This window comes from Ranitomeya variabilis, chromosome 2 (genome assembly GCF_051348905.1).
Source record: "Ranitomeya variabilis isolate aRanVar5 chromosome 2, aRanVar5.hap1, whole genome shotgun sequence".
Taxonomy (NCBI): Eukaryota; Metazoa; Chordata; class Amphibia; order Anura; family Dendrobatidae; genus Ranitomeya; species Ranitomeya variabilis.
This window is the reverse complement of record NC_135233.1, coordinates 533,592,969-533,617,023: the sequence shown is the minus strand read 5'-3', so window position 1 is coordinate 533,617,023 and position 24,055 is coordinate 533,592,969. Positions and strand designations below refer to the sequence as shown.

The following is a 24,055-nucleotide window of genomic DNA, read 5'->3' as shown; positions in this document are numbered from 1 at the left end:
TCCGTGGTGCCGTCATGGGCGACAGAGAAAAATTGTTGTGCAATTTGTCCTGAGTACGCTGATACCCCATATGTGGGTGTAAACCATTGTTTGGGCGCAGGGCAGAGCTCGGAAGGGAAGGAGCGCCATTTGACTTTTCAATGCAAAATTGACTGGAATTGAGATGGGACGCCATGTTGCATTTGAAGAGCCCCTGATGTGCCTAAACATTGAAACCCCCCACAAGTGACACCATTTTGGAAAGTAGACCCCCTAAGGATCTTATCTAGATGTGTGGTGAGCACTATGACCCAACAAGTGCTTCACAGAAGTTTATAATGCAGAGCCGTAAAAATAAAAAATCATTTTTTCACAAAAATGATCTTTTCGCCCCCATTTTTTTATTTCCCCAAGGGTAAGAGAAGAAATTAGACCACAAAAGTTGTTGTGCAATTTGTCCTGAGTACGACGATACCCCATATGTGGGGGTAAACCACTGTTTGGGCGCATAGCAGAGCTCGGAAGGGAAGGAGCGCTATTTTACTTTTCAATGCAAAATTGACTGGAATTAAGATGGGATGCCATGTTGCGTTTGGAGAGCCCCTGATGTGCCTAAACATTAAAAACACCCACAAGTGACACCATTTTGGATAGTAGACCCCCTAAGGAACTTATCTAGATGTGTTTTGATAGCTTTGAACCCCCAAGTGTTTCACTACAGTTTATAACGCAGAGCCGTGAAAATAAAAATTCTTTTTTTTTTTTTTCACAAAAATGATTTTTAGCCCCCAGTTTTGTATTTTCACAAGGGTATCAGGATAAATTGGACCCCAAACATTGTTGTCCAATTTGTCCTGAGTACGCTGATACCCCATATTTGGGGGGGAACCACTGTTTGGGCGCATGACAGAGCTCGGAAGGGAAGGAGCGCCATTTGGAATGCAGACTTAAATGGATTGGTCTGCAGGCGTCACGTTGCATTTGCAGAGCCTCTGATGTACCCAAACAGTACAAACCCCCCACAAGTGACCCCATATTGGAAACTAGACCCCCCAAGGAACTTATCTAGATGTTGTGAGAACTTTGAACCCCCAAGTGTTTCACTACAGTTTATAACGCAGAGCCGTGAAAATAAAAATTTTTTTTTTTTTTTTCACAAAAATGATTTTTTAGCCCCAAGTTTTGTATTTTCACAAGGATATCAGGATAAATTGGACCCCAAAAGATGATGTCCAATTTGTCCTGAGTACGCTGATACCACATATGTTGGGGTAAACCCCTGTTTGGGCACACGGGAGAGCTCTGAAGGGAAGGAGCACTGTTTTTCTTTTTCAACGCAGAATTGGCTGGAATTCAGATCGGATGCCATGTCCCGTTTGGAGAGCCCCTGATGTGCCTAAACAGTGGAAACCCCCCAATTATAACTGAAACCCTAATCCAAACACACCCCTTACCCTAATCCCAACAGTAACCCTAACCACTCCTCTAACCCAGACACACCCAACCCTATTCCCAACCGTAAATGTAATCCAAACCCTAACCCTATCTTTAGCCCCAACCCTAACTGTAGCCCCAACCCTAGCCCTAACCCTAGCCCTAACCCTAGCCCTATCACTAGCCCTAACACTAGCCGTAACACTAGCCGTAACACTAGCCGTAACACTAGCCGTAACACTAGCCGTAACCCTAGCCCTAACCCAGGGGTCAGGAACCTTTTTGGCTAAGAGAGCCGTAAACGCCACATATTTTGAAATATAATTCCGCGAGAGCCGTACAATATGTTTAAAGGGCCATTGACAGATCAATCGCTCCAATGTTCACTTAGTACAGCAAGGAATGCTCCTCCCTGCTGTATAAAGCCACAACTGGACTGAAACAATGGTAATTAGCAGTAAAAAAATTAAATAAATAACTTACATTGTGAGCTTGCGATGCATGACATCAGTCCAGCAGTCTGGCTTATTCTTTTTCCTGCGCATGACTGGAAGCTGGCATTCTTCCCACCTGATGTTGAGAGATTGCCAGCTTTGAGGCATTCGCAGAAGAAAGAAGCTGGAATGTTGGACATGTCACACAACGCATTGTCAGTTATGTCAATTATCTATTTTATTATTTTACAGCGAATTATTGTTTAGGTCCAGCGGTGGCTTAGTGCAGCAGAGAGGAACACTCCTTTGTGTACTAAGTGACCGCTGGAGCAATTGTATCTGTCAGTGGCCCTTTTAAAAGTGTTGGTCTTACAGAAAATGAACAAAAAAGAGAGGCTCAGACCCATAGGGAACTAAAGCATTTACTACTTAAAGTGGTACATACAAGCAGGCACACCCAGCGTAAGTTCTGGCGTCGGCACATTGGAGCGGAGCTGTGCAGCTCCATGTGTTCCTATGCGGCCGCACACTCCGCTCTGGAGTGCCGACGCCAGAACTTGGTTCCCACATGCGAGACACGGACGTGTTTCTCGCATGTGGAAACAAGCCCTAAGTGCCATTATACACAGGAGATCTGTACTTAGTATGCAGCGTCTGTGTATAGGTAATACAGTGATCACCGGTGACATACACAGGACCTCAGTATATAGTATACAGTGTATAGGTAACACACTGACTCACCAGTGACGTCTCTAAGTGAAGTCCTTCATCTTTCATCCCGCACAGACCGCCATCACTTCATCCAGCCAGGACTCGTCTCTGCAGGAAATAATACAGTTATCACGAGTTCCACTTGCAGAACACATTACTTAATTTTCCCAACTTCTACATTACACCACATGAAGAAGGCGACATAGTGTCAATCTACACAGTAATAGGACCGCCCCGCCATTTAAAACCGTATACTCAAAAAATAAAATAAATACATCCCTGCGGTAATAATATCCCTTAATTAGCCCCTGTGGTAATAATATTCGCCATCCTGGCCCCCGTGTCTCTCATTCCTGGCTCCAGCCATATGTTCTCCCATCCTGCCCTCATGAGTATCCATCCTGCCCCATATGACCTCCCCTTCCTGCCCCATCTGTCTCCATCGTATCCATCCTGCCCCATGATCCTGCCCCATCTGTCTCCAGTCATGACGCCATGTCTGTCATCCTGCCCAGTGTCCAGCGTTCTGCCCCCGTGTCCAGCGTTCTGCCCCCGTGTCCAGCGTTCTGCCCCCGTGTCCAGCGTTCTGCCCCCGTGTCCAGCGTTCTGCCCCCGTGTCCAGCGTTCTGCCCCCGTGTCCAGCGTTCTGCCCCCGTGTCCAGCGTTCTGCCCCCGTGTCCAGCGTTCTGCCCCCGTGTCCAGCGTTCTGCCCCCGTGTCCAGCGTTCTGCCCCCGTGTCCAGCGTTCTGCCCCCGTGTCCAGCGTTCTGCCCCCGTGTCCAGCGTTCTGCCCCCGTGTCCAGCGTTCTGCCCTCGTGTCAGCGTTCTGCCCCAATGTCCCTTCTGCCCCCCTGTGTCCAGCTTTCTGCCCCCCTGTGTCCAGCTTTGTGCCCCCCTGTGTCCAGCTTTCTGCCCTGGGCCCCCCCCGATCGCCGCTCTCAATAAAAAAAAAACAAAACAAGTTTTACCTGACCGCGATCCTGCTCTGTCTGGTTATCGGTGGGGGCGGCCATCTTCCTGAGGCCGCGCGTGCGCAGGTGGAGCGCTCTGCTGCCTGGGGCTTCAGGAAAATGGCCGCGGGATGCCGCGCATGCGCAGATGGAGATCGCGGCGGCCATTTTTCTGAAGCCGAGATGCGAACAGGTAAATTCTGCGCCGCCGGCGACCCGCCCCCCGCATTGTGCCGCCCCCCGCATTGTGCCGCCCGGGGCGGCCCGCCCCCCCCTTCCTACGCCACAGGCTGTCTGCGAGCCAGATACGGCCATCAAAAGAGCCATATCTGGCTCGCGAGCCATAGGTTCCCGACCCCTGCCCTAAACCCTAGCCCTAACCCTAGCCCTAACCCTAGCCCTAGCCCCAACCCTAGTCCTAACCCTTGCCCTAACCCTAACCCTAACTCTAGCCCTAACCCTAGCCCTAACCCTAGCCCTAACCCTAGCCCTAACCCTAGCCCTAATGGGAAAATGGAAATAAATACATTTTTTAATTTTTTTATTTTTCCCTAACTAAGGGGGTGATGAAGGGGGGTTTGATTTACTTTTATAGCGGGTTATTTAGCGGATTTTTATGATTGGCAGCGGTCACACACTGAAAGACGCTTTTCATTGCAAAAAATATTTTTTGCGTTACCACATTTTGAGAGCTGTAATTTTTCCATATTTGAGTCCACAGAGTCATGTGAGATCTTGTTTTTTGCGGGACGAGTTGACGTTTTTATTGGTAACATTTTCGGACACGTGACTTTTTTATCGCTTTTTATTCCGATTTTTGTGAGGCAGAGTGATCAAAAACCAGCTATTCATGAATTTCTTTTGGGGGAGGCGTTTATACCGTTCCGCGTTTGGTAAAATTGATAAAGCAGTTTTATTCGTCGGGTCAGTACGATTACAGCGATATCTCATTTATATCATTTTTTTTATGTTTTGGCGCTTTTATACGATAAAAACTATTTTATAGAAAAAATAATTATTTTGGTATCGCTTTAATCTCAGGACTATAACTTTTTTATTTTTTTGCTGATGATGCTGTATGGCGGCTCGTTTTTTGCGGGACATGATGACGTTTTCAGCGGTACCATGGTTATTTATATCAGTCTTTTTGATCGCGTGTTATTCCACTTTTTGTTCTTTTTTGCCTCTTTTTTTTTTTTTTTTCTTACGGTGTTTACTGAAGGGGTTAACTAGTGGGGCAGTTTTATAGGTTGGGTCGTTACGGACGCGGCGATACTAAATATGTGTACTTTTATGTTTTTTTTATTTTATTTAGCTAAAGAAATGTATTTATGGGAATAATTTTTTTTTTTTTTCTTTATTTAGGATATTTTTTTTTATTTTTTTTTACACACATGTGGGGAATTTTTTTTTTACTTTTTTACTTTGTCCCAGGGGGGGACATCACAGATCATTGATCTGGCAGTGTGCACAGCACTCTGCCAGATCTGCGATCTGCTGTGCAGGGCTGCAGGCTTACCAAGTGTCTGCTCTGAGCAGACACTCGGTAAGCCACCTCCCTCCCTGCAGGACCCGGATGCCGCGGCCATCTTGGATCCGGGACCTGCGGCGAGGAGGGAGGTAGGAGACCCTCGGAGCAACGCGATCACATCGCGTTGCTCCGGGGGTCTCAGGGAAGCCCGCAGGGAGCCCCCTCCCTGCGCGATGCTTCCCTATACCGCCGGCACATCGCGATCATGTTTGATCGCGGTGTGCCGGGGGTTAATGTGCCGGGGGCGGTCCGTGACCGCTCCTGGCACATAGTGCCGGATGTCAGCTGCGATATGCAGCTGACACCCGGCCGCGCTCCCCCCGTGAGCGCGGCCGATCGCGTATGACGTACTATCCCGTCGGTGGTCATACGGGCCCACCCCACCTCGACGGGATAGTACGTCAGATGTCAGAAAGGGGTTAAACTGAGAGACTCCAAAAAAAAAACCCCAATGATCCTTGTAGAGAAAAATGTGCTCTTTCTAATGATATCAGAATTAATATATTTTAGGGGTACCCTTTTAGAGAAATTTGACCTAAAAATAGGTAAAATTCGTTTTTTTTTAAGTTTTTCATCATATGTGGGTGTGAATATTTCCACAAATACATATGCTTTGACCGTGATATTGCAGCAATGCAAAGTCATGTAGATGTTTGATGTACAGGGCAAAGCACCAGTTACTATTGGTTTTTGGTCTTGAGTTATATATGGGCAAAGTTTGGCATAAATTTTATGCAACGCGTTTTTCAAGCTACTTTGACACAAAATTGCGGCCGAAATATTGCTTTGTCATAGCCGGTAATAATTTTATCGTGTTTAGCAGCAAAAGTTGAGCTAGTATGCCAAATTTCAGCATCATAGCCAGTATAGAACTCTAATGGCTATGTGCCAAAGTTTGCAAAATCCTCTTAGCTGAAGCCGCAGGCTTGGTGGAACCTCCAGTGAAAGGTCAACAGTGCCCAATGTATTTGAGATCTGGCCCTAAAAATTTACAGAACCTCTTTTCAAACATACATGTACATCCTTATAAATTTTCAGCAAAATCGGAGAAGGTCGAGTGGGGACCACTGGTCCACTTGACATGGAATGACCCGCATGCGTTTTTTTGCGTTTTTTAGCGCTAAAACGCAGCTTACAAAAACGCAAGTGTGAAACCAGCCTTAGCAGCGCTCCTGCCGAAAGCAGTTTTAACCCTGTGGACGCCGGCAGGGGACGTGACAGACATCAAAATGTGAGTATGTAGTGTTTTTTTTTTTTACTTTTACAATGGTAACCAGGGTAAATATCGGGTTACTAAGTGCGGCCCTGCACTTAGTAACCCGATGTTTACCCTGGTTACCCGGGTGCTGCAGGGGGACTTCGGCATCGTTGAAGACAGTTTCAACGATGCCGAAGTCGTTCCCCTGATCGTTGGTCGCTGGAGAGAGCTGTCTGTGTGACAGCTCCCCAGCGACCACACAACGACTTACCAACGATCACAGCCAGGTCGTGATCGTTGGTAAGTCATTTAGTGTAACGGTACCTTAAAGATGGCCATGTGTATTAGACAGCTTTGGCTGAATGATTGATCAGCCGACAACGACATTTATATATCATTAAATATGTGTTGAATGTTCGTATTTTAGGTTTCTAGCGCATATAAAAAACATCAGCTCGGCACCCAAAAAATAAGCCATCACCCAACCCAAGATCACGAAAAAGGAGACGCTACTGGTATCGGAAAATGGCACAATATAAAAAAAAAAAATATATTAAAATATTATATATATATATATATATATATATATTTATTTAACCCTTTCATGACCTTGGGATTTTCCGTTTTTCCAGTGTTCGTTTTTTGCTCCCCTTCTTCCCAGAGCCATACATTTTTCCATCAATATGGCCATGTGAGGGCTTATTTTTTGCTTAACAAGTTGTACTTTTGAACGACATCATTGATCGTAGCATGTCGTGTACTAGAAGACGGGAAAAAAAATTCCAAGTGCGGTGAAATTGTAAAAAAAAAGTGCAATCCCACACTTGTTTTTTGATTGGCTTTTTTTACTAGGTTCACTAAATGCTAAAAGTGACCTGCCATTATGATTCTCCACGTCATTACGAGTTCATAGACACCAAACATGTCTAGGTTCTCTTTTATCTAAGTGGTAAAAAAAAATTACCAAACTTTGCTAAAAAAAAAAAAATACAACATTTTCCGATACCCGTAGCATCTCCATTTTTCATGATCTGGGGTCGGGTGAGGGCGTATTTTTTGCGTGAGCTGGCGTTTTTAATTATAGCATTTTGGTGCAGATACGTTCTTTTGATGCAATGTCGCAGCGACCAAGAAAACGTAATTCTGGGGTTTAAAATTTTTTTATCGCTACGCCGTTTAGCGATCAGGTTAATCATTTTTTTTTTTAAATTGATAGATCGGGCGATTCTGAACGCGGCGATACCAAATATGTGTAGGTTTAACCCCTTCACCCCAAGGGTGGTTTGCACGTTAATGACTAGGCCAATTTTTACAATTCTGACCACTGTCCCTTTATGAGGTTATAACTCTGGAACGCTTCAACGGATCTTGGCGATTCTGACATTGTTTTCTCGTGACATATTGTACTTCATGATAGTGGTAAAATTTCTTCGATATAACTTGCGTTTATTTGTTAAAAAAAACGGATATTTGGCGAAAATTTTGAAAATTTTGCAATTTTCCAACTTTTAATTTTTATGCCCTTAAATCACAGACATATGTCACGCAAAATACTTAATAAGTAACATTTCCCACATGTCTACTTTACATCAGCACAATTTTGGAACCAAATTTTTTTTTTGTGACGGAGTTATAAGGGTTAAAAATTGACCAGCAATTTCTCATTTTTACAACACCATTTTTTTTCAGGGACCACATCTCATTTGAAGTTATTTTGAGGGGTCTATATGACAGAAAATACCCAAGTATGACACCATTCTAAAAACTGCACCCCTCAAGGTGCTCAAAACCACATTCAAGAAATTTATTAACCCTTCAGGTGTTTCACAGGAATTTTTGGAATGTTTGAAAAAAAGTTAAATGTTCATTTTTATTTACACAAAATTTATTTCAGCTCCAATTTGTTTTATTTTACCAAGGGTAACAGGAGAAAATGGACCCCAAAAGTTGTTGTACAATTTGTCCTGAGTACGCTAATACCCCATATGTGGGGGTAAACCACTGTTTGGGCGCATGGCAGAGCTCGGAAGGAAAGGAGCGCCATTTGACTTTTCAATGCAAAATTGACTGGAATTGACATGGGACGCCATGTTGCGTTTGGAGAGCCCCTGATGTGCCTAAACATTGAAACCCCCCACAACTGACACCATTTTGGAAAGTAGACCCCCTAAGGAACTTATCTAGATGTGTTTTGAGAGCTTTGAACCCCCAAGTGTTTCACTACAGTTTATAACGCAGAGCCGTGAAACTAAAAATTCATATTTGTTCACAAAAATTATCTTTTCGCCCCCATTTTTTTTTTTTCCCAAGGGTAAGAAAAGAAATTAGACCACAAAAGTTGTTGTGCAATTTGTCCTGAGTACGACGATACCCCATATGTGGGGGTAAACCACTGTTTGGGCGCATAGCAGAGCTCGGAAGGGAAGAAGCGCTATTTTACTTTTCAATGCAAAATTGACTGGAATTAAGATGGGACGCCATGTTGCGTTTGGAGAGCCCCTGATGTGCCTAAACATTAAAACCCCCCACAAGTGACACCATTTTGGAAAGTAGACCCCCTAAGGAACTTATCTAGATGTGTTTTGAGAGCTTTGAACCCCCAAGTGTTTCACTACAGTTTATAACGCAGAGCCGTGAAAATAAAAATTCCTCTTTTTTTTCACAGAAATGATTTTTTAGCCCCCAGCTTTGTATTTTTACAAGGGTAACATAATAAATTGGACCCCAAAAGTTGTTGTCCAATTTGTCCTGAGTACGCTGATACCCCATATGTGGGGGGGAACCACTGTTTGGGCGCATGACAGAGCTCGGAAGGGAAGGAGCGCCATTTGGAATGCAGACTTAAATGGATTGGTCTGCAGGCGTCACGTTGCATTTGCAGAGCCCCTGATGTACCCAAACAGTAGAAACCCCCCACAAGTGACCCCAAATTGGAAACTAGACCTCCCAAAGAACTTATCTAGATGTGTTGTGAGAACTTTGAACCCCCAAGTGTTTCACTACAGTTTATAACGCAGAGCCGTGAAAATAAAAAAGCTTTTTTTTCCCACAAAACTTATTTTTTAGCCCCCAGTTTTGTATTTTCCCAAGGGTAACAGGAGAAATTGGACCCCAAAAGATGTTGTCCAATTTGTCCTGAGTACGCCGATACCCCATATGTTGGGGTAAACCCCTGTTTGGGTACACGGGAGAGCTCTGAAGGGAAGGAGCACTGTTTTTCTTTTTCAACGCAGAATTGTCTGGAATTGAGATCGGATGCCATGTCCCGTTTGGAGAGCCCCTGATGTGCCTAAACAGTGGAAACCCCCCAATTATAACTGAAACCCTAATCCAAACACACCCCTTACCCTAATCCCAACGGTAACCCTAACCACACCCCTAACCCTGACACACCCCTAACCCTAATCCCAACCCTATTCCCAACCGTAAATGTAATCCAAACCCTAACCCTAACTTTAGCCCCAACCCTAACTGTAGCCTTAACCCTAGCCCTAACCCTAGCCCTAACCCTAGCCCTAACCCTAGGAATAACCCTAACCCTAGCCCTAACCCTAGCCCTAGCAATAACCCTAGCAATAACCCTAGCAATAACCCTAGCCCTAACCCTAGCAATAACCCTAGCCCTAACCCTAACCCTAGCCCTAACCCTAGCCCTAACCCTAATGGGAAAACGGAAATAAATACATTTTTTTTTTTTCCCCCTAACTAAGGGGGTGATGAAGGGGAGTTTGATTTACTTTTATAGCGGGTTATTTAGCGGATTTTTATGATTGGCAGCCGTCACACACTGAAAGACGCTTTTTATTGCAAAAAATATTTTTTGCGTTACCACATTTTGAAAGCTATAATTTTTCCATATTTGAGTCCACAGAGTCATGTGAGGTCTTGCTTTTTGCGGGACGAGTTGACGTTTTTATTGGTAACATTTTCGGGCACATGACATTTTTTGATCGCTTTTTATTCCGATTTTTGTGAGGCAGAATGATCAAAAACCAGCTATTCATAAATTTCTTTTGGGGGAGGCGTTTATACCGTTCCGCGTTTGGTAAAATTGATAAAGCAGTTTTATTCTTCGGGTCAGTACGATTACAGCGATACCTCATTTATATCATTTTTTTATGTTTTGGCACTTTTATACGATAAAAGCTATTTTATAGAAAAAATAATTATTTTGGTATCGCTTTATTCTCAGGACTATAACTTTTTTATTTTTTGCTGATGCTGTATGGCGGCTCGTTTTTTGCGGGACAAGATGACGTTTTCAGCGGTACCATGGTTATTTATATCTGTCTTTTTGGTCGCGTGTTATTCCACTTTTTGTTCGGCGGTATGGTATTAAAGCGTTGTTTTTTGCCTCGTTTTTTTTTTTTTCTCACGGTGTTTACTGAAGGGGTTAACTAGTGGGACAGTTTTATAGGTTGGGTCGTTACGGACGCGGCGATACTAAATATGTGTACTTTTATTGTTTTTTTTTTATTTAGATAAAGAAATGTATTTATGGGAATAATATATATTTTTTTTTTCTTTATTTAGGAATTTATTTTTTATTTTTTTTTACACATGTGGAAAAAAATTTTTTTAAACTTTTTTACTTTGTCCCGGGGGGGACATTACAGATCGGTGATCTGACAGTGTGCACAGCACTCTGTCAGATCGGCGATCTGCTGTGCAGGGCTGCAGGCTTACCAGCGCCTGCTCTGAGCAGGCACTCGTTAAGCCACCTCCCTCCCTGCAGGACCCGGATGCCGCGGCCATCTTGGATCCGGGACTTGCGGCGAGGAGGGAGGTAGGAGACCCTCGGAGCAACGCGATCACATCGCGTTGCTGCGGGGGTCTCAGGGAAGCCCGCAGGGAGCCCCCTCCCTGCGCGATGCTTCCCTATACCGCCGGTACACCGCGATCATGTTTGATCGCGGTGTGCCGGGGGTTAATGTGCCTGCGATATGCAGCTGACACCCGGCCGCGATCGGCCGCGCTCCCCCCGTGAGCGCGGCCGATCGCGTATGACGTACTATCCCGTCGGTAGTCATACGGGCCCACCCCACCTCGACGGGATAGTACGTCAGATGTCAGAAAGGGGTTAATTTTTTTTAAATTCATTTATTTTGAATGGGGCGAAAGGGGGGTGATTTAAACTTTTATATTTTTTTCACATTTTTTTTTAACTAGTTTTTTTTTTTACTTTTGCCATGCTTCAATAGCCTCCATGGGAGGCTAGAAGCTGGCACAACTCGATCGGCTCTGCTAGATAGCAGCGATCATCAGATCGCTGCTATGCAGCAGAAATGCAGGTGTGCTATGAGCACCGACCACAGGGTGGCGCTCACAGCAGGCCGGCATCAGTAACCATAGAGGTCTCTGACGCATCGCTGATCCCCGATCATGTGACGGGGGTCGGCGATGCGCTTATTTCCAGCCGCCTGGCCGGAAGCGTCGGTTAAATGCCGCTGTCAGCGTTTGACAGCGTCATTTAACTAGTTAAAAGCGGCGGGTGAATCGCGATTTCACCCACCGCTATTGCGGGCACATGTTAGCTGTTCAAAACAGCTAACATGTCCCGGCTTTGATGCGGGCTCACCGCCAGAACCCTGCATCAAAGAGGGGGATCTGACTTCGGACGTACTATCCCGTCCGAGGTCAGAAAGAGGTTAAATAAAGTTTTAAATTTTTTTTTCACCACTTACCGTATATACCCGAGTATAAGCCGACCCGAGTATAAGCCGACCCCCCCTAATTTTGCCACAAAAAACTGGGAAAACTTATTGACTCGAGTATAAGCCTAGGGTGGAAAATGCAGCAGGTACCGGTGAATTTCAAAATTAAAAATAGATACTCCATACCGTTCATCATGGCCCCATAGATGCTCCACATAAAGCTGTGCCACATATAATGCTCTGCACCGTTCATCATGGCCCCATAGATGCTCCACATAAAGCTGTGCCATATAGTGCTCTGCACCGTTGCCCCATAGCTGTGCCATATAGTGCTCTGCACCGTTGCCCCATAGCTGTGCCATATAGTGCTCTGCACCGTTGCCCCATAGCTGTGCCATATAGTGCTCTGCACCGTTGCCCCATAGCTGTGCCATATAGTGCTCTGCACCGTTGCCCCATAGCTGTGCCATATAGTGCTCTGCACCGTTGCCCCATAGCTGTGCCATATAGTGCTCTGCACCGTTGCCCCATAGCTGTGCCATATAGTGCTCTGCACCGTTGCCCCATAGCTGTGCCATATAGTGCTCTGCACCGTTGCCCCATAGCTGTGCCATATAGTGCTCTGCACCGTTGCCCCATAGCTGTGCCATATAGTGCTCTGCACCGTTGCCCCATAGCTGTGCCATATAGTGCTCTGCACCGTTGCCCCATAGCTGTGCCATATAGTGCTCTGCACCGTTGCCCCATAGCTGTGCCATATAGTGCTCTGCACCGTTGCCCCATAGCTGTGCCATATAGTGCTCTGCACCGTTGCCCCATAGCTGTGCCATATAGTGCTCTGCACCATTGCCCCATAGCTGTGCCATATAGTGCTCTGCACCGTCCATTATTGCCCCATAGCTGCTGCTGCTGCAATAAAAAAAAAATAAAACACATACTCACCTCTCTTGCTTGCAGCTCCTCGGCGCCATCTTCCCGGCGTCTCTCTGCACTGACTGATCAGGCAGAGGGCGGCGCGCACACTATATGCGTCATCGCGCCCTCTGCCTACACAGTCAGAGCGGAGAGACGCCGGGAAGATGGCGCGGCGCCCGGCGGGTGGAACGCGGACAGGTGAATATGCGATACTTACCTGCTCCCGGCGTCCCGCTCCTTCCCCCGGACAGCTGGTCTTCGGTGCCGCAGCCTCTTCCTCTGTCAGCGGTCACCGGCACCGCTGATTAGAGAAATGAATAGGCGGCTCCGCCCCTATGGGGGGTGGAGCAGCCTATTCATTTCTCTAATGAGCGGTCCCACGTGACCGCTCAGGGGAAGAGGCTGCGGCACCGAAGACAGTGTGACAGCCAGGGGGAGCGACAGGAACGCCGGAACTAGGTGAGTATATGACAGTGCTCACCCGCCGACCCCACCACCGATCATGACTCGAATATAAGCCGAGAGGGGCACTTTCAGCCAAAAAATTTGGGCTGAAAATCTCGGCTTATACTCGAGTATATACGGTAGATAAAAAAAAGATCCTAGACATGTTTGGTGTCTATGAACTCGTAATGACCTGGAGAATCATAATGGCAAGTCAGTTTGAGGATTTAGTGAACCTAGCAAAAAAGCCAAACAAAACAACTGTGGGATTGCACTTCTTTTGCAATTTCACCACAATTGGAATTTTTTTCCCCGTTTTCCAGGACACGATATGTTAAAACCACTGGTGTCGTTCAAAAGTACAACTCATCCCACAAAAAAACAAGCCCTCATATGGCCATATCGACTAAAAAATAAAAAGCTATGGCTCTGGGAAGGAGGGGAGAGAAAAACGAAAACCAAAAATACCTCCAGTCATGAAGCGGTTAATATACTGCAGTCATTAGATTACACAGCATTGTGCACTTCCAATTGCTCATTTTGCTTTTCTACCCAGCTAATTCTTCTCTTTTCTATTAATTCTATGACATCACAAGATTAATAACTGACTCTCTGAATCCTTCAAAGCTCTATTTAGAAACAGGAGGCCAGTATTTCCCGTATGAGTCATAAGTCACTGCAAAAGTCCCTGGCAGGTGCAAAAGGGAGCAGCTGGGTCAGGAGCTGAAGAGGGGAATCAGTCATGCAGGGAGAAGAGACTTCCTGTTTCTACATAGAGCAGATAAGTACACAGTGACGTACGGTATAATGTGATTGCGATATATTAAGAGAATAAAAACTTTGATGGGAGTGATTACTTAAGCGGTCATGTGCCACCTAAAAAAAAACGCTCTGTACAGTTTACAATGTTGGCATAGATTCCATCTTAAAGAGACTGCCTGGTGAAAAGACGTTATTACCCATCCATACGATAGAGATCTAACGGGTGGCAGAACTAGCAGATCAGGGAACTTTTATCTAGTTAGAATGGAGCAGCAGTGCGCTTGCTCCGCCGCTGCTCCATTTATTCCCTATAGAGCTGTCGAGGGAGCACTGTGCTGGCATTTTTATGTCAGGCCCATACAGATTGAAAGGTGCAGTGTTCGGGTACGTTCACACAGGATTTTTTTGCGGCATATTTTTGCTGTTTTTTTATGCTAATTTTCAGCTGCTTTTACAGTACCAGCAAAGCCTATAACATTTCAGAAATCTCATGCACACACATTGGGTTTTTGTTTGATCAGTATTTTCTGCTTTGCTGCGTTTTTTGGACATAGGGCATGTCACTTCTTTCAGCGTTTTTGCAGGGTGTTTTCAGGCTGGTTTCATATTTGCGGTTGTGGCCGCAGCGTTTGTACCGCATATAACCGCATGCGTTGTGTATTCCTATACTTAACATTATCGACGCTTGCGGCTTGGCGCGGAAATGCAACATGTAGTAATTTTTAGAGGCGTCTATTTGCCGCCTGGAAACGCATGCGGTCGATTGCGCAAGGTTTGCGACAAAAAAAAGCATTGCTGTCTTTATGAACACATGCGTTTACAAGCACATGCGTTTGGTTGCGTTCTTGAACGCATGCGTTTCAATTGAGAAAAACATGTCTAGACACGGATAAGCCACCCCCCACCATCAAGGTGATAAAGGGAGGGTGTGGACAGTTGCAGTTCACTTCTCAGCAGACAGCCAAGCAGAGCAGACGGCCCACAGCGGACAGCCAAGCAGAGCAGACGGACCACAGCACCTTGGAGCAAAAAAGCCTCAGAACAATGTGAGTATATCCTAGCCAATGCCTTTATTTTCTATCTCTACATGTCCTAATTTCTTGCATTTCTTATTTTCTACATGCATCAGAATGTCTTCTTCGGATTCTTCTTCTGGTGAGGAGTTTCGTCCACGACAGTCGGAAGTGGAGCATGTCAGTGAGTTGAGTACTTACCTCGTCAGATTGGTAAGTATTCACTGTCACATCGACACATGTGACAATTTGATTTTTTCTTTTTTTTAGAGCTCTTCTACTGCGGCTGAGACAGGGCAGGAGCAGCGGAGTCAAGGTCCGGTGGAAAGACAGCAGCGGGTACGTATACAAGGCTGACTGTCCTCAGTGTAATATTCTTGAATCTTCCTTTCTTTCCACTTTACTTTTTTCTTCTGGAATCCTTTTGTATGTTGACTATACTATTCATGCCATTTCTCAGAATGTTTTTTCTTTCTTTTCCTTATGTTAATTGAGGAAACTGTAATGACTTTCTTTAATTTTTAGGTTTCACAACGGGAGGATGACCTAATCGAGAATGACCTCCTCATCTCCCTGGTCCAGGAGCGAGTCCCGTTGTGGGACACCCGGGGATCCACTGCACTCAAACAACGTCACGATCCGGCGCTTATGGAATGAGGTGGCCCAAGCGATGTGGGATGGCTGGGACAACGCCCCGACACGTGTCCGAAATGCATTTGGTAAGTATTGCACTGCAGTGTGAAGCAGCAGAGACCTTGGCTGTGCTCACTCGCCTGTGTGTGATGAAAGAAACTCTCTGGAGTTTCTGTCATCACACACAGTTGTGTGAGCATGGCCAAAAGTCCTTTTTCTGACCACAATTTTTTTTTATTTTTTTTTTACAGTGGCCAAAGTCAAAACACGTTGGCGTTCGATGAAGGACCGCTTCAACAAGGACCTGCGTCAAGAGAGCCGTGTTCCCAGTGGTTCAGGAGCAAGGATCCGAAAATACAAATACCATCGCATTCTGGCATTTTTAAGACCGGTCCTTGCCCAGAGAACGTAAGTATTTTCCCCTTGCATTTGGTTGTATTGTATTGCCATAATCTGTATTTTTATATTCCACAGGATTTTGCGTCTGGTTAATTTTTGGTATTAATTGTCTTTTTCCTTTTTTCACAAAACATACAGCACTACTGTTGGCCCAGGTTCTGGAGCGGTCCTTCATCCGACAGCCACGGTCCCGTCCCAGCCATCCAGCAGCGCTGCAGCAAGTGGGCCTGCCACACTAACTGGAGACCAGGGAGCTGGTCCATCAGGTCTTCCCCTTTCGCAGTCCTCTTCCACTGCCCCTTTTTTTGGGGGCTCCTCCCGGCAGCGGGCTTCGGACAGGTCACTCATGCCCGAGTTTTTGCACTTGAGCTCGGTTTTACAAGAAGCAATCAAGGCTTTGGGTGACCGAATGGATGTTTCACATAACCTCTTGAATGCACGTATCCAGGAGGTCAGCAAAAGCCTTGATCAAGTGAAAGCCGACCTCCAGAGGCCAGCACATCATTTTTTTAACCAAATTGAGCAGGACATGTCGTTACACCTTACTCCTGATCTCCAGCTGAGTGTCATGCAGGCCTGCAATGCTGCTTACGTGCAGGCTATGCAGCAGAGTCGGTATTTCCAGCCGACAGTGGCGGCATATCCAACTGTGTCGTCACTGTCACGATTTACCTCAATACCGACCTCTGCTGCATCCCACTGCACGGCCACCTCAATTCCTTCCACAGCCGGACACCACTACAGTACCACCACCATGCCGAGTGCAGTTGGACATCCCACCGCCACCACCATGACATCCGCTGCTCCTGCTTGGACCTCCTCCACTGACACCACGATGCAGCAGGACCCTGGCATGGCCTTCCGTACCGCCACCACCACGATGCAGCAGGACCCTGGCATGGCCTTCTGCTATACTAACACTATGGACTCTGGCATGGCTGCACGCTCTACGGGCACTATGGACTCTGGCATGGCTGCACGCTCTACGGGCACTATGGACTCTGGCATGGCTGCACGCTCTACGGGCACTATGGACTCTGGCATGGCTGCACGCTCTACGAGCACTATGGACTCTGGCATGGCTGCACGCTCTACGAGCACTATGGACTCTGGCATGGCTGCACGCTCTACGAGCACTATGGACTCTGGCACAGTGCAGCCGGACCCTGACAGGTCACCCGCCACCACGCCACGCCATATGAGCCCACCAAGACCTCCCACAACCAGGCAAACCAAGAAAAAAAACAAAAAAAACAGAGGACTCTTATCATTCCTCCACCTTCACCTCCCGATGTGTCTGTAATGTCAGGTTTGTCTCACCCTTCCAGTGTGTCTCAAGCCTCTGTGTCAAGCCCCATCCCCGAACTTCCAGACCCTTCTAGTTTCATTGCCCCTTTTCCTGTCACCTCTGCGTCGTCCACGGTTAGCCAGGCCTCAGTGCTTCCATCCCCCGTTTACATCACTCTACCCCAAGCCGGCGCAGTAAATAAATTTTTTGGTTGTTACAAAATAAAAAAAAGTTTGATTTGCCACAATTATGTTTGGTTTATTGTGTCTTCCACCGCCGGCAACACACACCGTGCACCAAGAAACTTCGCCACACACACTTTTTGGGCCACATCGTATCTCCAGTAGTTAAAAAAAATGCAGCTTTTTGTGTCTTTATTATACAGATATGAGGTGGGCCAAAAATTACTACATGTATCTCCATAATCTCTTTTTGTCTGTGCCTAGTGTGGCAGTCTGAAGAGAAAATGGTGGAAATACAATGCAGACCTCTACTGAACAGGTCAGGTGTCAAAAAACTCATTAGTTATGACACCTGACCTGTTGAGTAGAGAACTGCCTTGTATAACCACTATTTTCTCTTCTTTATACATAATCTATTACACACAAATTGAGGGGACAATAGTGGTCTCACACTACATATCTATGCTCACCTGCACAGGTGTCAGAAATAGTGAATTCATGAAGCTGTAATATGTGCATGATGAATTCATTATTTCTGACACCTGACTTGATGAGTATAGATAGTGTGACAGTCATTGTCTCTTCAGTTTGTGTCCAATGGATACAGCAGAACAGAATCAGGACGCAATGACGTCAACAAACTTACCAATAAAGCAACATGGCTGCCATAACACTAGCAGTATGTGGCCAGTGTTTTATATCAGTATTTGTATGCCAAAACAAGGAGTGGAACAATTAGAGTTAAATTATGATATTAACATAATAACTAGCACCTCTGCCTTTATCACCCACTCCTAGTTTTGGATTACAAAAACTGATATTACATACAGATCAAATACTGCCAGTTTTAGGACAGCCTTGGTTTGGAGAGGAAAAAGATAGGAGACACGGTCAACACAACCAAAAGTAAACTTTATTAATGAGAAATATTATTATCAGTGTAGAAAATTACTGGTACAGATCAAATTACAACAGGACGTTTACACAACATTGTCCTGCCATGACACACGTCTAATATCTGAATCAAAAAAGGCAGCAAATTGGTCCCGCATGTGACCAACGGCTGCAGTTGACCGCAGCGGGTGATACTGGAAATCGGGTAGTGGGTGTGCAACTGGTTCATCCAGTTCAATGTTGGGTTGCTCCTTAACCATTATATAATTATGCAGAACCACATAGGCTTTGACCACCTCGTCGACTGATGTAAGAATGGGCCATTTAGCGACCAGAATGCCAAAGGTACACTCCACCGTTCTTCGGGCCCTGGTCAGTCTGTAGTTAAAGATCCTTCTAGTGTGGTTCAAGTCCCGACTGGAATAGGGCTTCAGTAGGTTTTCACACATCTGAAAGGCCTCATCCCCAACCATAACAAATGGCATCGGTGGACCTTGAGTGTTGGGGAGAGGTTGTGGCGGGGGAAAATTGAAATTGTTGCCATACACACAGCGGCCCATATACGAGTTCTTGAAAGTCTGGGAATCGTTGCCACGGCCAAAAGCTCCAATGTCCACGGCGATGAAGCGACATTCCGCATCAGCTATTGCCATGAGCACAACAGAAAAATATTTTTTGTAATTGAAGTACTCCGATCCTGTTCTGGCTGGTTTGATAATGCGAATGTGCTTTCCATCCACCGCTCCTAAACAGTTGGGGAAATCACACACACTCCAGAATTTTTCCGCAATTTCAAGCCACATGTCGACGGTGGGTGGGGGTATAAACTCATCCCGGAGTACATTCCACAAAGCCTGGCAGGTGTCCACAACTACTCCGGACAGGGTGGATATTCCAAGCCGGTATTGGAAGTGGAGGGATGATAAACTCTCTCCGGTTGCCAGAAATCTGTAATAAAAACAAACAAAAAACATTACAATCTATTATTTTTATGGTGTGGTTACGCTAAAGAAAGAAAGGAAAATATCCAAAAAATACATGTCAGAAAACACAAAATTTGGACTGTCATTGGTTTATATTTGGAACGTACCTTAATGTAACCAGCAGACGTTCCTCCGGTGGAATCGCTCTACGGAGCTGGGTGTCCTGTCTCCGTATGGCTACGTGGACACGAGCAAGCAAATCCCGGAACGAGTCTTGCGACATCCTTGTGTATTCCTGGAATTTCTCCAGGTTGGCATTTTGCTCGGCATAGAGCGTGTGATAGGCTCCACGGCTCTCACGTAGTTCGATAATGGGGTGTCTCCAAAAACGCCTACGTTGTCTCCCTTCTCCATCTTTCGCGATTTCTGTCTTGCTCCCAAGCAAAAGCACAGGCAAGAAATAGCTTGATGCTTAAATCCAGGTTGAAATAAAAGCTCTCCATGTGAAGATCCATCATGACACAGGATAAAGGAGCAAAATCTGAAGATTCCAGCTGTTCAGGGGTCTATATATAGAGATCCCATAATACACGCCCTCTGTAGTCCCATTGGCGGTGTCTGGTTATCTTGATTTTTCTCTTGTGAAATTTCTCATCATGCGCACCAAAAATGCAAACGCAGGAAAAAACGCATATAAACGCGTAAAAACGTGGCTTTTTTTAACCGCATGCGACACCGCATGCGTCTAAAATCGACGCGTTTGTATGCGCTTATATGCGTTTTTTCCACCACTTGCGGATGCGTTTTAAACGCTGCGGATTTAAACGCTAATGTGAAACTAGCCTCACCCATTGACTTGAATGGGTGATGGAAAAAACGCAGCAAAAGCGCATGTAGCATTATTTGCTGCGTTTTTTTGTGCAGAAAAATCATGGCCAGCAGGAAGTGATCTCACAGCCAAGAGCTTAGGGGTGTGGTTAGTGAGGTGTGAAGAGCTATTGTGAGGTGTCCTGATAGTGATGTATTGTGAGGGAGTTTCTGGTAGTGAGGTGTGAAGAGCTATTGTGAGGTGTCCCGATTGTGATCTGTTGTGAGAGGGTTTCTGGTAGTGAGGTGTGAAAAGCCATTGTGAGCCATTGTGAGGTGTCCTGATTGTGATCTATTGTGAGGTTTTTCAGCAGTAGTAGCTTCCTATATGGCCTTCTTAGTCGCAATGGACGTGTCCTTCTCAAACGCAATGGCTGTTCAGTCTCCATTTTCTACTCACAGTGAAATATGGGTGGTTCTACAGGAAGCAGTTATTTTTTTTTCCTCTGGGGTCACTCAACTTTATTATCATGCACAAAGACAAACAAAAGCATGAAAAAAACGCACCAAAAAAGGCACCAAAAAACGCATCTATAAGCAGCTGAAAATTAGCATAAAATAACGCAGCAAAAAAGTCCTGTGTGAACTTACCCTTAAGGCACCCAACCTCTCTAAAAGGGAACAGGTCACCCAGAAAAAAATGAACCTGCAGATATGGGGTTAATCATGTTAGTAACATGCCTGGCGCCTGCAAGTGAGCGTTGCGGGGGGGGGAAATCAACTTTATTCCCCCCAACAGCGTTCTGGTTTCAGTCACCGGCTCAGACTGACAGCCTGCCCCAATGCAGAGTCAGTGTCAGTCAGGGTCGAGAGTGCAATATCTGCTGCTCTACAGAGCAGTGACTGAAAACCAAAAGCTGCCTGGGGGGAATAAAGTTTATTTTCTCCCTGCAGTGTTTGGCTATGTGCAGGCTCTGGGCAGGTTAGCAACGCTAGTAACTTGCAGATTAACCCCATATCTGCAGGTTAATAGCATTTATTCTGGCGACCAGGTTCCATTTAGCAGGGAAAAAAGTTTCCCATTCTGCTGATCAGTGATGGTCCCACCATTCAGCATCCCACCAACCAGCAAGTTAACTTATTTTCACTGGCAACCCCCTTTGTAGATTAATTTTATGACTGATATTTAAACAGCAATTACAGAGGTTTTATAAAGGGTAACCCAGAATAAAGCGGGAGTTCAACACTTCCAAATGAAGAGTGCGTTATTCACCCATCACCATGCCTGAGCTCTGGATTGGGTGGGATGTGTGAATTGGTAGCTTTAGTGCCTCTTTCTTTTTTATTGCCCGGGAGAGGTTCGGAGAACTTGAGTCCACCCACTGAAGCTGTCACCCACCTGAGAGGCATTCTTACAGAGGTGTTTACTTTCCCCACTTGCTCTGGGTTTCTCTAAAGATGTCTATATACATTAGGGAAGTATTGTCCAAACATGTTAGTTTTGGCAGCACCAGCCAGCCATCTAATCTGAATGGAGGTAAAAAAACATTGGACCTGCACACCTTTGGTACTAAATTAATGCCTGAGTCCACAAACACGCGTGGCCAATATACAAACATATACATACACGATGCGTCAGCACACTGCGGTTAATGACCTACACAGTTTGCAGTAAAAGTTTAATGTCAGGTAAAAAGTGTTTTTTGATCAAAAAGTACAAATATTAAAAGGTGTGCGGGCTCCATTTTTCATTTTGCAGTACATATTGGGGGGTGAGAACCCCTGCAGGGCTCAGCATCCTTCCCACACAAGACTTGGCTTCCTTTCACTTCCCCAGTTCAGACGAGACCTGGTTTGGCACATGGAGAAATAGGACAGTAGTGACCAGCCATACTTAAGTACACCTTGACGTGGTTGGATGGCCTTATGATTTTAACATTTACAGCAGCACTGGCGTTCATGTACTCATTCATTGGAGAGCGCGAACACATCATTTATGTATATGCGCACGGAGGTGTCCCAGATACAGGACTGCCCACCAAGCAAGCGGAAGTATTAATGATCTGTAGTGTGCCCATATATTATCTTCATATAAAGCGCCATGGAATAAATGGCGCTATAACAATAAATAATAATGATAATAATAATAATATAAGAGAATGTCTGCACAGCGCTGAAAATTAAGGGAGGAAAATAAAGCAATAGAAACACATTAAAACAGCAACATTACAAACTACATAAGCAAGCGGACCGCTGAAGGCAAAAGTGAAACACGATACTTTAGATTATTTAACGAATCAACCCCTCAATACAAAATGTTGATGGCTGGAAGCAATGCTCTCACTTATCAGTTGTAAAGTCAATACCGTGTGGACTGCACCCATTTCTAGTAGTAGGCTGTTTCATGTTGACCCCAGCAGTATTTGAGCAAGTCAGGACAATGTGTAAGCGAGCACAGAAAGTTATAATATAACCAAGTTTCCTCTAGCTAGCAGAATATTTTCCACCACATTTCACAGAACTGATGAGGAGTGAAATTAACTACGACTTTCCTGGAAGCTTTGGCTGCTGTTGGCACACAACCATGTGACTTCTGAGAGCATAAGAGCCTGGATACATCAGGATCTGCATATGTACCAGCTAGTGATCAAAGGGCACCTTTCATCACCCACCGAAGACTGGCCCTATTGCCAGACTACAGTTGGGTGTGCGCTGCTTATTTGGATTTTTCCTGTTCTGCATTTGGATCCTGGGTTATTATGCCTCCCCCCCCTTCCTGGCATTCTTGCCTGGCTTTGTGGCCTAGAAGAATAAAGGTACCTTCACACGAAACGACGCTGCAGCGATATAGACAACGATCCGACCAAAACGCGATCGCTGGAGTGTCGCTGTTTAGGTCGCTGTAGAGATGTCAAACACACCAACTTACGAACGATGCAGGAGCGATACCATGACGTAACAGCGACTCACATATCGTTCTCGCTGGTTGTTGCTCCATGTCAAACAGCAGTGGTTGTAACGATGTGATAGATAGCGAACCTAGCCAGATAGGTGTGTTTCCCCTTTGATCGTTGCTGGCGTCGTTGCTTTTAATGTCAAACATGACGATACAAGCCGACCTAACGACCAAATAAAGTTCTGGACCTCTAGCCCCGACCAACGATATCACAGCGGGATCCAGATCGCTGCTGCGTGTCAAACACAACGATATAGTTATTTAGGACGCTGCAACGTCACGGATCGCTATCGTTATCGTTACAAAGTCGTTTCGTGTGAAGGTACCTTAAGGCCTTTCATTGATAAAAGCCAGTTCAACACATTCTCCTGATAACAGAGATTAGCTGAGAGATTGCTATATCACACCAATGACAGCCAATGTACTGCACAGAGGCAGTGATACTTCCAACAGCTACATCATCAGCATGGTGCAACTGTACTGCGGACACTGCACATTCTACACAAGCACACACAGAACCGCATACAGCATCACACGAGCTTCATGGGCCACCGTACAGTCCTGCATCCAACTCTGGAGACAATGTGACTGCTCCATGTCACACACGCTGGTGCTCCAAATAATCTGGACATGTGCACAATGGCCTCTCTCTTAAGGCTGAGTCACACAACGATATCGTTGCAACGTCACGCTTTTGGTGACGTAGCAACGATCCCGCTAACGATCTCGTTATGTGTGACAGCGACCAACGATCAGGCCCCTGCTGGGAGATCGTTGGTCGATGGGAATGATCAGGACCATTTTTTGGTCGCTGATCACCCGCTGTCATCGCTGGATCGGCGTGTGTGACGCCGATCCAGCGATGTGTTCACTTGTAACCAGGGTAAATATCGGGTTACTAAGCGCAGGGCCACGCTTAGTAACCCAATATTTACCCTGGTTACCATTG

The 24,055-nt window shown here is 45.7% G+C and overlaps 1 protein-coding gene across 3 annotated transcripts in view; it reads right to left on the bottom strand.

The window, feature by feature from the left end:
• Positions 1-24,055, bottom strand: part of HIPK3 (homeodomain interacting protein kinase 3) — a 339,043-nt gene that overhangs the window by 268,713 nt on the left and 46,275 nt on the right. Inside the window, exon 2 of one of the 3 annotated variants that reach the window (XM_077288109.1) lies at positions 2,589-2,666. The exons of the other annotated variants lie outside the window; for them this stretch is intronic. The gene's annotated coding sequence lies outside the window, so the exon portion shown is untranslated. The remainder of the gene's footprint in view (positions 1-2,588; positions 2,667-24,055) is intronic. 3 annotated transcript variants of the gene reach the window in all.